Source organism: Cervus elaphus, chromosome 11, assembly GCF_910594005.1.
Source record: "Cervus elaphus chromosome 11, mCerEla1.1, whole genome shotgun sequence".
Lineage (NCBI taxonomy): Eukaryota > Metazoa > Chordata > Mammalia > Artiodactyla > Cervidae > Cervus > Cervus elaphus.
In genome coordinates, this window is record NC_057825.1 from 13,661,195 (window position 1) to 13,673,194 (window position 12,000).

The window sequence follows — 12,000 nt, forward strand, 5'->3', positions numbered from 1 at the left end:
TCTGGCCTTTAAAGATGACTTCCCCTTGCTTTTTCTCCTTGTGGTCCTGCCTGTTCCCCCCATCTCTCTCTTTGTTTTAAGTAGGCATCTGCCAGTGCAGTAGGGGAGCCTCGTGGGATCACGGACAGGTGAACGTGTAAAGGAAAGGCTTTGTTACCGCGATGGTGCCTCACGACCTATCTGTGTTCACACATTTTGAAGTCTCCACTTTCTTCCCATCCAACATCTCAGACAAATAGAGTTCCCTGAAGGTCATACAAGGGAAGCGTCCAGGATAGAAGAAGCACAGAAACATTTGCGCTTGTGACTCAGGCCATGGGCGGGGCGCCTGGCTGGGTCTTCTGCAGTCTCGCTCAAAGTTCCTTAAAGAACCAAACTTCCACCACTTCCCCTCGATATCCCATCCTCAAGCGTTATAACCCAGATGTTTTTCCTGATAGACAAGGGAGTTGGAGGCTGAACTCCCAGCTCCAAAGCCAGGAAGTCGGGAGGTCTGAGTGTCAGTTCCAGCCTTGGGTGTGTTTCTTAACCTCTTACAAGAGGTTGAATTTGAGGACAAACTAAAGGGAACATGCTTATCTACCTCCTGGGCAGGTTAGAGCCACAAGTATTTTAAAAGCTCTTTGGTTCAAAGCCGTATTAATGTCTTTATTTTCCCTTTCATTCAATTCCTTTTTCACGACTAGGCTATTTCCTCTCCATCTGACCGAGGGTCACTTTACATCTTCTGCTCATGGCCTTAAATTGCACGTGACTGTGTGTAAGTCTCAGCTCCCCAGGCCTTGCTTTCCCATTTGCAGAGCTCTGGGAAGCAGAACTCCAAGCATTGCGTGATCTGCCTTGCCCCTGCCCCCAGCCCACCGTGACCCTACAGTTGGGATCATTTTATGTAAACCTCACTCTCACCCATTCTGCGAAAGCTCCTTGCCAGCCACTTTTACCTCATTCTCCAATTTAAGAAGAAAAACAATAGGTTCTTATGTTTTTTACAACAGCAAAGGCAACACCCATTAACCTCTTGGAGGCCAAGTTGTTGGAAGTCAGCCTTGGTGGGGGAAGCACCACCATCATGACCACAGACCAACTACAAACCACATGTTGCTTCCTAGGTTCTTTCTGCAAAGGAAGCTGGGACTTGTATAAACAATAACAAATACTCTTTGAGCACTGTGCATCGTGGCCACATGTGTCAATTCCTTCAATGCCCAGAACCCTTTAAAAGAGTTTCTAACATGTGCCATTTCATGGGTGGAGGAGCTCAAGCTTAGGGAAACTTAAGTCCTCATATGTGAAACAGTAGAAGTGGAATACACATGAAGATTGGTTCCAACGGCCACACCCTTGTCCTTCAAAGTCATCAGTGGCTGTCCACCTTGGTTGCACACTGGAATCCCCTGGAGGCCTTTAAATTCTGATATCATGATCCTACCTGGGAGAGATGCTGATTTAGTTGGTCTGCAGTATGCCCAGGCCATGGTGGTTTTGGAAAGCTTTCTAGTTCTAAGGTAAAACCAAAGTCTAGGGCCACTGATTGGTTTTATACATGAAGCAGGTTCAAGAGATTTGGTAGTTAAACGGCTAAACTGAGATTTAAAGCCAGATACATCTGATTCCAAATCCCATACTCCTCTCTTTTTTTTGGTCTGTTCTGGGCTTAATAGCACAGGCAAAGTAGTTGCCTCGTGGGCTTAGTAGGCCTGCAGCATGTAGGATCTTATTCCTCCAACCAGGGACCTCATTCTCTGCATTGGGAGGCAGATTTTTAAACACTGAACCACCAGGGAAATCCCCAAAGCCTATATTTTTAATCTGTATGACTGCATGTACATCACCTGAGGTCTTATTAAATGAAGATTCTAATTCCATAGGCCTGGAGTGGCACCTGAGATTTCTAGTAAGTTTCCTAATGCTAACACTGCTGGTTCATGGACCACACTGGGTAACGAGAGAATAAACCACGCTGTGGAAAGCATCTATGATTAATCTATCTAGCCACAAGGTCTAACACAAGGCCCTCCCTGAAAGTTAATCACCTCTTTATAGAGTCCAGAGCAACAAGTCTTGAACTGTTAATGGCTTCAAATTCAATTCAAGGATGTTTTAACTTTTGCCCAAGTTGGACAGAAGCTCACCATCCCCCTACCTTGCTTTGAATTCCTTGAACAAAGCGACTCACTTCTGGCTTTCCTGTATTCTTGATGGAATTACACCACATCACAGACTTCTAGGACCGAAGAGTCATAATTAAGTAAAGGCAGAATTCCTAAAATCTCGTGCCACAGATGGATTCACAATTTCAGTAAGTAAAAGGTCATGGAACAATTTGAAAGCAGTTGGTGTGAAGACTCTCTGAGCGGGGCTTCAAATAATAGTCAGAAAATCTTCCTGCTGGCTTGGCTTAAGAATAATGAGATGGACTCCTTATACTCCCAAAGGAAATTTATCTGCCCCCTTTGCTCCGCCAGGCCTGTTCCTGTCTTCCCTATCGGAGGGAATGGTGTCTCCATCCTTCCAGTGTCAAAACATGGGCCGCTCCTGTGGCTCCTTCCGCTCACTGCTCTCCGTGTTCCAATCCCACACCAAGTCCTTCTATAACCTCTCGCGTCTGTTACTTCCTCTTTTATCTCCCTGTCACTGTTCCTAGCCTGTTTTTGTTCCCCAGGCTTGGATTATTAACACTGCTGCCAAATTGGTCTCCTGCCACCCTCTCGCTCTCCAGACCACGCTCCAACTTGTGCTGTGCCCCTGCCATTTGAAAACCTTCAATGCTGGGACTTCCCTGGTGGTCCAGTGGCTAAGACTGTATGCTCCCAAAACAGAGGGCCCTGGTTCAATCCCTGGTCAAGGAACTAGATCCCATATGTCATAGCTAAGACCCAGCGCAGCCAAATTAACTAATTAGAAGAAAGAAAACCTTCAGTGCCTCCTAAATGGCTATTAACCAAAACGCAGATCCTTACTGGCATCCTGACATAATCTGGCCTCCATAATCTGGCCCATGTCCCTCACTACTAGCTTATTTCTCCTTATCAGGGACCCTACAGTCTCCCAAATGCCTTTGTTCAAGAGTGTTTTCCTACTTCCAAATATCCACTAATGTTGCCGCCGTGCACTTGCTGGGAAACAGTCCTGCCCCCATCTCTGCCTCTTGAAAGTCGACCCATCTCTCAAGGCGAACACTCACACTGTCTTCCCCAGGAAGTGTCTCTTCCTACAGGCACGAGTGCTCTTTCCTGCCCCTTTGTTCTCAAGACACAATATGGCCTGAGGTTTGAGCGCAAGGCCTCTGAAGCTGGGCTGTCTGGATCTGAATCCAGGCTCTGTTGTCTGATAGTTGTGTGACCCTAGGCAAGTTCCTCAACCTTTCGGTACTTTTCTTTCCTCATCTGTAAAATGGGAGAGACCAGGATAGTACCCACGTCCTGGGATGACTATGAGCATTTAAAGAGGTTTATACGTGGAATGCTTTGTGTTACAGTGTTGGCCAATGTTTGCAATTGTTGGGGCTTCCCTGGCAGCCCAGGGGTTGACTTTGCCTTCAGAGCAGGGGGTGCAGGTTCAATCCCTGACTGGGGGCCAAGATCTCTCATGCCTCCAAGCCAAAAAACTAAAACATAAAACAAACAATATTGTAACAAATTCAATAAAGCTTTTGTAAATGGAAAAAATTTAAGGATCCTTCAAGATTAAAAACTCCTTCTCAAGTAAATGAAAGTCATCATCACAGCACGCTATTTGAGTAACATCTGTTATAGCAGAGTGTATCTTGTTTCTCTTGGTCTTACTACTATAAGATCTGGACTTTTATTTATATTTCCATATTCTAGTGCCCAGCACATGAAAGACATCCCTTGTGGCTCAGCTGGTAAAGAATCTGCCTGCAGTGTAGGAGACCTGGCTTTGATCCCTGGGTTGGGAAGATCCCCTCCAGTATTCTGGCTTGGAGAATTCCATGGACTGTATAGCCCACGGTGTCGCAAAGAGTCGGACACAACTGAGCGACTTTCACTTTCAAGTTTATCTTTCCAAAGAACTTGTAAAGTCCCTCCATGGTATAGAACAATACACACGTGAAGTGTGCAGTGTGTACCCACCGGGCACCTTTGTCCATGAAGTTTTCCAGGCAAGAATACTGGAGAGGGTAGCCATTCCTTCTCCAGGGGATCTTCCCAACCCAGGGATTGAACCTGAGTCTTGTGTCTCCTGCATTGGCAGGCAGGTTCTTTAACACTACGCCACCTGGGAAGCCCCTTAACTTTGTAGAGATAGGAGTAAATCTTTTGAGATTAAATTACCATCTTTGTAGGTATCAAATCCTAACTGATGAGTTGGGTATAATCAAAGATGTATTCTTAGGTTTCAAAATGGATTATGACATATTTGGGCTTTAAATATACCAGTTGTCAGGATTTCCCTGGTAGTCCAGTCCCTGGTAGTTCTGTGGTGTGGCCTGGGCATACAGATTTTGTAACAAATAATATCATTCTTGCTCATTTACACTCAAATATACATCTCTGAGTTGGGAAGATCCCCTGGAGGAGTGGCAACCCACCGCAGTATTCTTGTCTGGAGAATCCCAGGGACAGAGGAGCCTGGTGGGCTACAGTCCATGGGGTCACAAAGAGTGGGACAAGACTGAAGTGACTTAGCACACACATACACATACTTTCTTCAATGGGAGGGAAGGGGTGTAGTAGCAGGTAGAACCCTGGAAATGCATTCATTCATTCTTTAATTCATTCAACACATATTTTACATCTTGTTTTGTGCTAGTTACCATTCTAGGCACGAATGATGAGCTGCGTACACAGGGGCCCTGCTGCCATGGGGCTTCCAAGCCAGTGTGGGAGACAATAAACAGGTAAACACAGGAACAGGTGACTACAGATTGTGATGAGTCCTGTGAGGAACCAATGTGAAGGGTCAACGTGACCAGGAATAGCTCCGGGGTGAGGATTGTTTGGGAAGAGAGGCCATGGAGGGTCTCTCAAAGGAAGTGGTGTTTGAGCTTCCTCCTCCAGGAGCAGCCAGTTGGAGGGCTGATGGAAGTGCGTCCCAACCTTGGGGGACCGCAGGACGGGGCTCCGTGTATTTTAGGAACAGTCTGCCCAGAGTGTGGTTTTGTGGGAATGAGCCCAGTGCAATCACAACTCCCCGCCTCTGCCTTTAATGCAACGGGGACTCTTCCTGTCCTTGGTGTCCCCACAAACTGCAAGACAGAATCCACACTCCTCAAAGTGACAGCTGGTCTGATGTCTGACTCAGAACTTGCCAGCTTTGTCTCCCACCATTGTCCCCCTGCGCTGGATCCACGCCATCTCAGACGTATGCATTGTTCCCCGTGCTGCATCCTCTGCCCCAAGGGTCTCCTCCGCCTCTTCTTGGTGAACCTTTCCCTCAAAATGCAGCTCAAACCTGTCTCCTTGGTGAAGCATCCTTCAAGTTCCCCCAGAGTGAATCACACCTTCCTCCGTGTTCAGATGCATCTTCTGTACATCAGCTGCTGTGCATTTTGGGAGTGAGCCATCTCTCTTGTTTTCCACGTGGCTACCCCTTCAGGCAAAGAGCCTGGTGAATGTCAGTGCCTGATTGTTGAATGAATCTTGCATAGCCATTGGCCTCTCCGAAAAGGAGTAGCCTAGTTAATCCTTAACTGTGTACCCTTCTATGTAAACAGGAGGGTGTTTTCTATTCTAAGAGAGGCTCACGGTTCTACCATAATGATTAGCACCGTTGGAGACAGAAGGCAACACTCGGGTTTTTTGCTTTTGTTTTTATTTTTCAAAAAGAGCCCAGAAATCCCCGTCATGGTGGCAGTAAAAAGTGCCGTCTGTGAACTACAGAGAGGAGGATGCATAAAAGGTCAGATTAGGCTATGGTAATAAGAAATATAATTGCATGCCAGTATTCCCTTAATTTAAGGGTTGAATGCAAATTAAGCAGGCATGCCCTTTTCTGGAAGCCTTGTTTTAATCAATTCTGCTGCTCTGGTGGAAGAGTTGAAGCTAAAAAGAAAATGATAATAATGTCTCTTTCACTTGCCATCTGAAACTAGGGTATTACGTGATTAGACAGTCATTTGATGTACAGGTTTGTTTTATTGTCTGTGGAGCACACAGTACCTTTATGTTGCTGGGTTCCAAGAAGCTGAACTCAAACTAAAGAACTTTAAGAATATCCCCTGGACTCTTTTCTTCCATATCAGTTTGAAGGGGAGCAGGCTGGCTGGAGGAGGTGCCTGGGATGCTGTTCCCGTGCTATCTCTGACCTTGCTCTGCAGCCTTGGCAAAGCACCTTCCCCTCTGAGCCAGTTTCTTTAACTAAAAAATGAAGTCATGGACTAAGATGATATCTGGGCTCTCTTCCATGCCAAGAATTATATGAAACATAGTTTTTCCAGTAGCCAATTTGTTGGGAAAGATGGAGGTGTTTTTTTGTTTTTTGTTTTGTTTTTTGAGATGGAGGTATTTCGATGATAGTCTTAAGGTGGATCTAATGACCTGCACAGTCCATGCTGGACATTTCATTAAAATGAGAAGGGCATTTTGGGCCTTGGTCTTAGATAAATCACGCACTCTCGCCTTTTGAAGAAGATGAGATGGGAGAGATTTGGGGATTTTTGTCATCCACTTCAAAATTGTTTCGTGCAACTTTCTTGTTAATTGAAGCTGAGTTTGTTCAGAGGATTATTACAAAGACTTTGATCTTAGAAATTAAAGGAGGAAACCTTTGGGGATCATCTTCTACTTGAATTGCCTTCTGATTGGGCTAAGCCTGGTGTGAAACCCTCTGCTGTTGTGGGTTCAGGCTGGCTGACATGGAGCTTGCTTGCACCATGGAGGGCTGAGGGCAGGGGAAATAGTTCACCTGTGGGAGTGGGCTGAAGCACTCGGAATATGAGAGTGGACCTGAGCACTGGATGCCAAAAGGGTAGAAATGGGATAAACAGGCAGCACCAAGTCGGAGAGCAGTTGGGAGACATAGAAACATCTGCAAAAAGCGGAACCAGTACTTTGCAGAAGAGAACATCAGAATGGTCAATCAACGGGTAAAAAGATGTTTAACCTCCAAAGTAGTCAGAACAATGCTCATTAAAGTCACATGAGATGCCATTTTATTAGCAAAAATTAGTCGATGATAATATCAAGTATTGACCGAGATGTGGGAAATGGGACCCCACAGGAGTAGAACTGATCCATTGATATATTATGTTTGGAGGACAATTTGCTGCATCTATCAGAGTGTGTGTACTATTCCACACCTGTCAGCATTCATACTCCAGAAGTGCTGACTGAAGTACTCTAAGATGTGTACAAGAATGTTTAAGAATGTTCACTGTGGCGGTGTTTGTAACAATGGACACAGAGAGAGGAACCGCCTACATCAGTAGTAGCAGAGCAGTAGAATGAGAGGCATTAGAATCCTACTATGCAGTCCCGGTAGCCAACAAAAAGATGAAGTGATTCTCCACCGGCCCTGGAAGATTGCTACAAGCTGTGACTCCTTGCAGGGCCTCCCTCACGGCTCAATGGTGAAGAATCCACTTGCCAATGCAGGAGATGCAGGAAACGTGGGTTTGATCCCTGGGTTGGGAAGATCTCCTGGGGAAGGAAATGGCAACCCATGACAGTATTCTTGCCTGGGAAATTCCATGGACAGAGGAGCCTGGCAGGCTACAGTCCATGGGGTCACAATGAGTCAGACATGACTGAAAAACAAACAGCAACATGGCTCCTTGTATGTCAGATTACATGGTGATTATTCGCCTACTGATCTACCTTCCTTTTTGGACTTGAACTCAAAAACCAGAAACTAGGTGTATTTTATGTCTGGCGGAAGCAGAATTATCACCTGGGCCTGACTGGCTCCAGAACCTGGAGTTCTTTACTCTGCTCCATGCTGAGCTATCAGTTTGGAGTTGGTGAATCAGACGATGGAGGTTCAAGGAGGGACAGGAGAGAAAATGCAGAAGGAAGCGACCTCTCCAGAGCCACACTGCTCTGTGCTCATTTGACAAACAGGATCCCAAAGGCTGCTCTAGAGTCTGCTGATCATGAGATGACTCAGTCCCAGTGGGACGGAGAGAAATGAGGATGACAATGATGCCCCCCTTCTGGGCTGGTCTCGTTGACTGGGTAACAAGATGACGGCATCGCCGGCACCATGTCGGTGTCCGGTCACCGTGACCCTCTCAGGTGGCCAGAGGCACCCGGGGCGGGTGTAGGGCAAATTGGAGGGGCAATGGGCCAAGGGTTTCCAGAGGAGAAGGAGAGGGCTGAGGGAACACGGTGCCCCCGAAGCCGGCCCCCAGCGTGGTGCTCCCTGTGAGTCAGCTTTGGGCTATTTGGTGGACCATGGGGCTAATGAAAAGGCCATGTCGCTGGACAAAGGCACCCACCCAGCTCCTGAGCCTGTGGACAGCTTGAACCAGCTGTGTGGCTCTCATCTCCTGGGGAGGGGTCCTGGCTGCTGGTGAACTGGGGACACGGGCACCTTCTCGTGCTGGCTCAGTGGCAGGTCCAGTGACCGGGGATGTAACTGGGGACTGGGCTGCCTCCTGGAGCATCAGAATTGAGGGGAACTTAGAAACCAGCTTCCAGATGGGGCAACGGAGCCCCATAGGTGGGAAGGGCTCAGGGCAAAGTTAGCACTTCTGATGTCCCCACCCTGGATTACCCGTGGGGCAGCAACTGGACACTTCAGATTTGTACAGAGGTGGAGGCGTGGACAGCAGACAGGAAGGGCTCGTAGGCTGGGGCCACAATGTGAGCAAACATAGGAAAAGAGGCCCTTGGTGGAAAGAGTAAGAAGAGGGGTTAACACCTCCTGGGTGCCTACTTTACCGGGCTTGACATTTCTTGGCCTATTTATTTCTCATTTGGTGCCACAAAATAGGGATTCTTGTAATTCCTATTTACTTGTTTATTCTTTCTCATTTTTAAAAAATACTTATTTATTTGGCTGTGCCGGATCTTTAGTTATGGCATTCAAGAGTTAGTTCCCTGACCAGGGATGGAACACAGGCCCCCAGCATTGGGAGCTAGGAGTCTTAGCCATTGAACCATCAGGGGAGTCCCTATTTGTTTATTCTTAAAAAAACAAAACAAAACTGGAGCTCAGAAAGGCCATGACACTGTCCCAAGCCTCACAGTTCATAATTGGCAGAAAATGTTAGTTGCTCAGTCGCGTCTGACTCTTTCTAACCCCATGGACTGTCGCTCTCCAGGTTCCTTTGTCCATGGGGTTTCCCAGGCAAGAATACTGGAGTGGGTTGCTTTTCCCTTCTTCAGGAGATTGTTCCCACCCAGAGATCGAACCCAGGTCTCCTGCATTGCAGGCAGATTCTTTGCCATCAGAGTCACCAGGGACTTTATCCAATTTTGTCTGACTCCAAAACTGTAGGCCTTCACACATGGTACATAGATAAAGCACGTGGAGATGCTTGATGCTTAGTAGACTTGAAAATGTGACTTGACTGTTTCCCGGATTCAGAGCCAAAGTCACATTTTCAAACGCCTACAAAGTACCAAGCACTTCCTGATATATTGTCTACGTACAGGGTATTCACCGGTACTGTTGCTACTATCACCATCGTTCTTATCTCCTCCGATCAGTGGGCAGGGTGAGGATAGGATACCTAAGTTTCAGATGGGGAACTGAGGCCCAGAGAAGTTAGGTGACCGGCCCACAGGAACACAGCCGGCTGGTGACAGAGTGAGGCCTCAGACTCTAAGAGATAAGCAGAAAGGATGGCCCGGCCAGGTCTCAGGAGGTGGGGAGGGATGGGGCAGGGCCAGGCGCAGGGCAGCAGCCCCTTCCTGGCTTCCTGACAGCGCTATTGTTTGAAGCCGGTTCTTGGACATCCAGGAAATGGGCGACATCACTCCCAACAAAGGAGAGGAAGCTGCTTGAATGTTTCAGCTCCACCTCGTGCGCTCGCCCTGGGGCTGGAGATGGGAGCCCCGCCAAGGCTGCCTGACCCCTCAGTTCAGCCAGGCCACCCAACCCCCCCACCCTCGTGTCTGGCCAGCTCCCCCTACTCTCTGCTGATCCAAATCCAAACCCTTCTACCCTCCATCAGCAGACCTGCCTGCTAGACGGCATCATCTGAGAGCTCCACCAGCACCCCTGAGTCCTGTTGGATGGGACATCTTCCCCCACATCCCATGTGGGAGATAGGAGTCTGTGCCTTTAATCCTGGGTCCAGGCCTGGCCCTCCCTCACAGAGCCCCAGCTTCCATCTCGTATGGAGGCAGAACAGGTCAGGTCTGGCTGTATGGGTCACCTCAAAGGGCGGCTTCACCCCTGATGCTCTGGAATTCTGAGTCTAAGCATCTTTCCTGCCTGGACAAGGAGGAAGGGGTGTTGTAGGTGGCACCTGGGGCCCCAGGAGGGGGAGGAAGATCTCCAGGGAGCAGAGCTGTCACTGAGGGTGGGACAAGGCAGCTGGGTGGAGTGGAAATCAAGGATGGTCTTTCTACGGGGCTCTGGGATCAGATGGGCCTGGGTTCTAATGCCAGTTCTGCTACTTCCTGGTGGTGTGACTTTGAGTCAGTCACTCCACCTCTCTGAGCCTTTGTTGCCTCACCCATGAAATGCACACAGTAAAACCTACTCTGTAGAGTGGGTGCAAGAATTAAATGGGGTCACAGGCATACAAGGGGGACCACAGGGCACCAGGCAAGTGCATGATGCCCTTCCCCTCACTTTGATGACTTCTCTGGCAGGCGTTGGAGTGAGAGGGAGAAACAGACACTGCAGCAGTCTAATTAGGAAACTCAAGGCTCTGGTGGAGCTGGGAGAACAAAGACACTGTTCTGTTGCCCAACCTTACAGAGGGTGTGTGAAGCCAGGCCCCTCAGTTGGCAGGGGAGGTCCATGCCTGGCATTTGACAAACCCATAGGTTGGTGTCGCCCAGGGTGGTAATGCCGCTTGAACTTGTCCTGCTATAGAATAGAAACCACAGATTGTATGAGTGAGTGCCCTTGGGGTCATCTGGTTTACCTTACAATCGAGAGTCAGAAGATGACAAGTGCCTCCCTCTCCCCAAGATCACAGAGACAGTCGAGGCTGGACCCCAGGCTTCCCACATCAGGGTTCTGACCCCTGAGATTGGAGTGACAGTGAAAGTGTTAGTTGATCAGTCATGTCTGACTTTTTGCGACCCCATGGATTGTAGCTGGCCAGGCTCCTCTGATCATGAGATTCTCCAGGCAGTAATAGTGGAGTGGGTTGCCATGCCTTCCTCCAGGGGATCTTCTCAACCCAGTAATTGAACCTGTGTCTCATATTTACCTGCATTGGCAAGTGGGTTCTTTACCACTAGCACCACCTGGGAAGCCCCTCCCATGTAGTGGCTTCCTGGAGACCAAAATCCCAGTCCCTGCTTTCAGTTCAAGGGAGCCCTCTCTCAAATACTCTCTGTCCCATCCTGACAGCCCTGTCACACTGAGGGCGGGGGAGGGGAGGACAGAAGAAGATGGGGGGAGCGGTTAGGAGCCCCCCTGCCCAGCCTCCCATTATAGGGAACAAATCTCCAGGAAGCCCAGCGGGTGGCCAGGTCCCAGCGCTGATTGCAGGAGATGGAACAAGGACTCGCTGGTTGCCATGGCGACTTCCTGAATCGCATGGCCTGTTCCTGCTGAGGCTCTGGGAAGTCGAGACATACCTGGGCAGCCCCTGCGCCCAGCTGGGCCTCTCTGAGGGGGAAGACGCCTGGGCATGTGGCACGCTGGCACACATAGAATCTGAACAACATATTTGATGTTCTTTTCTTGGTAGCAAAAAAAAAGACATGAGTTGGAGCAAGCCTGGCGTTGTGCAGTCCGTGGGGGTCACAAAGAGTCGGACATAAATGAGCGATTGAACACCAACCACCTTGAAAACCAGGGTGTATCCCACACTGACAGCCCACCTCCATTTGGACTAGTCACGTGTCAAGAGCTCGGAAGCCACACATGGCCAGCGGCTACTGCCTTGGACAGCACAGCTCTAGACCC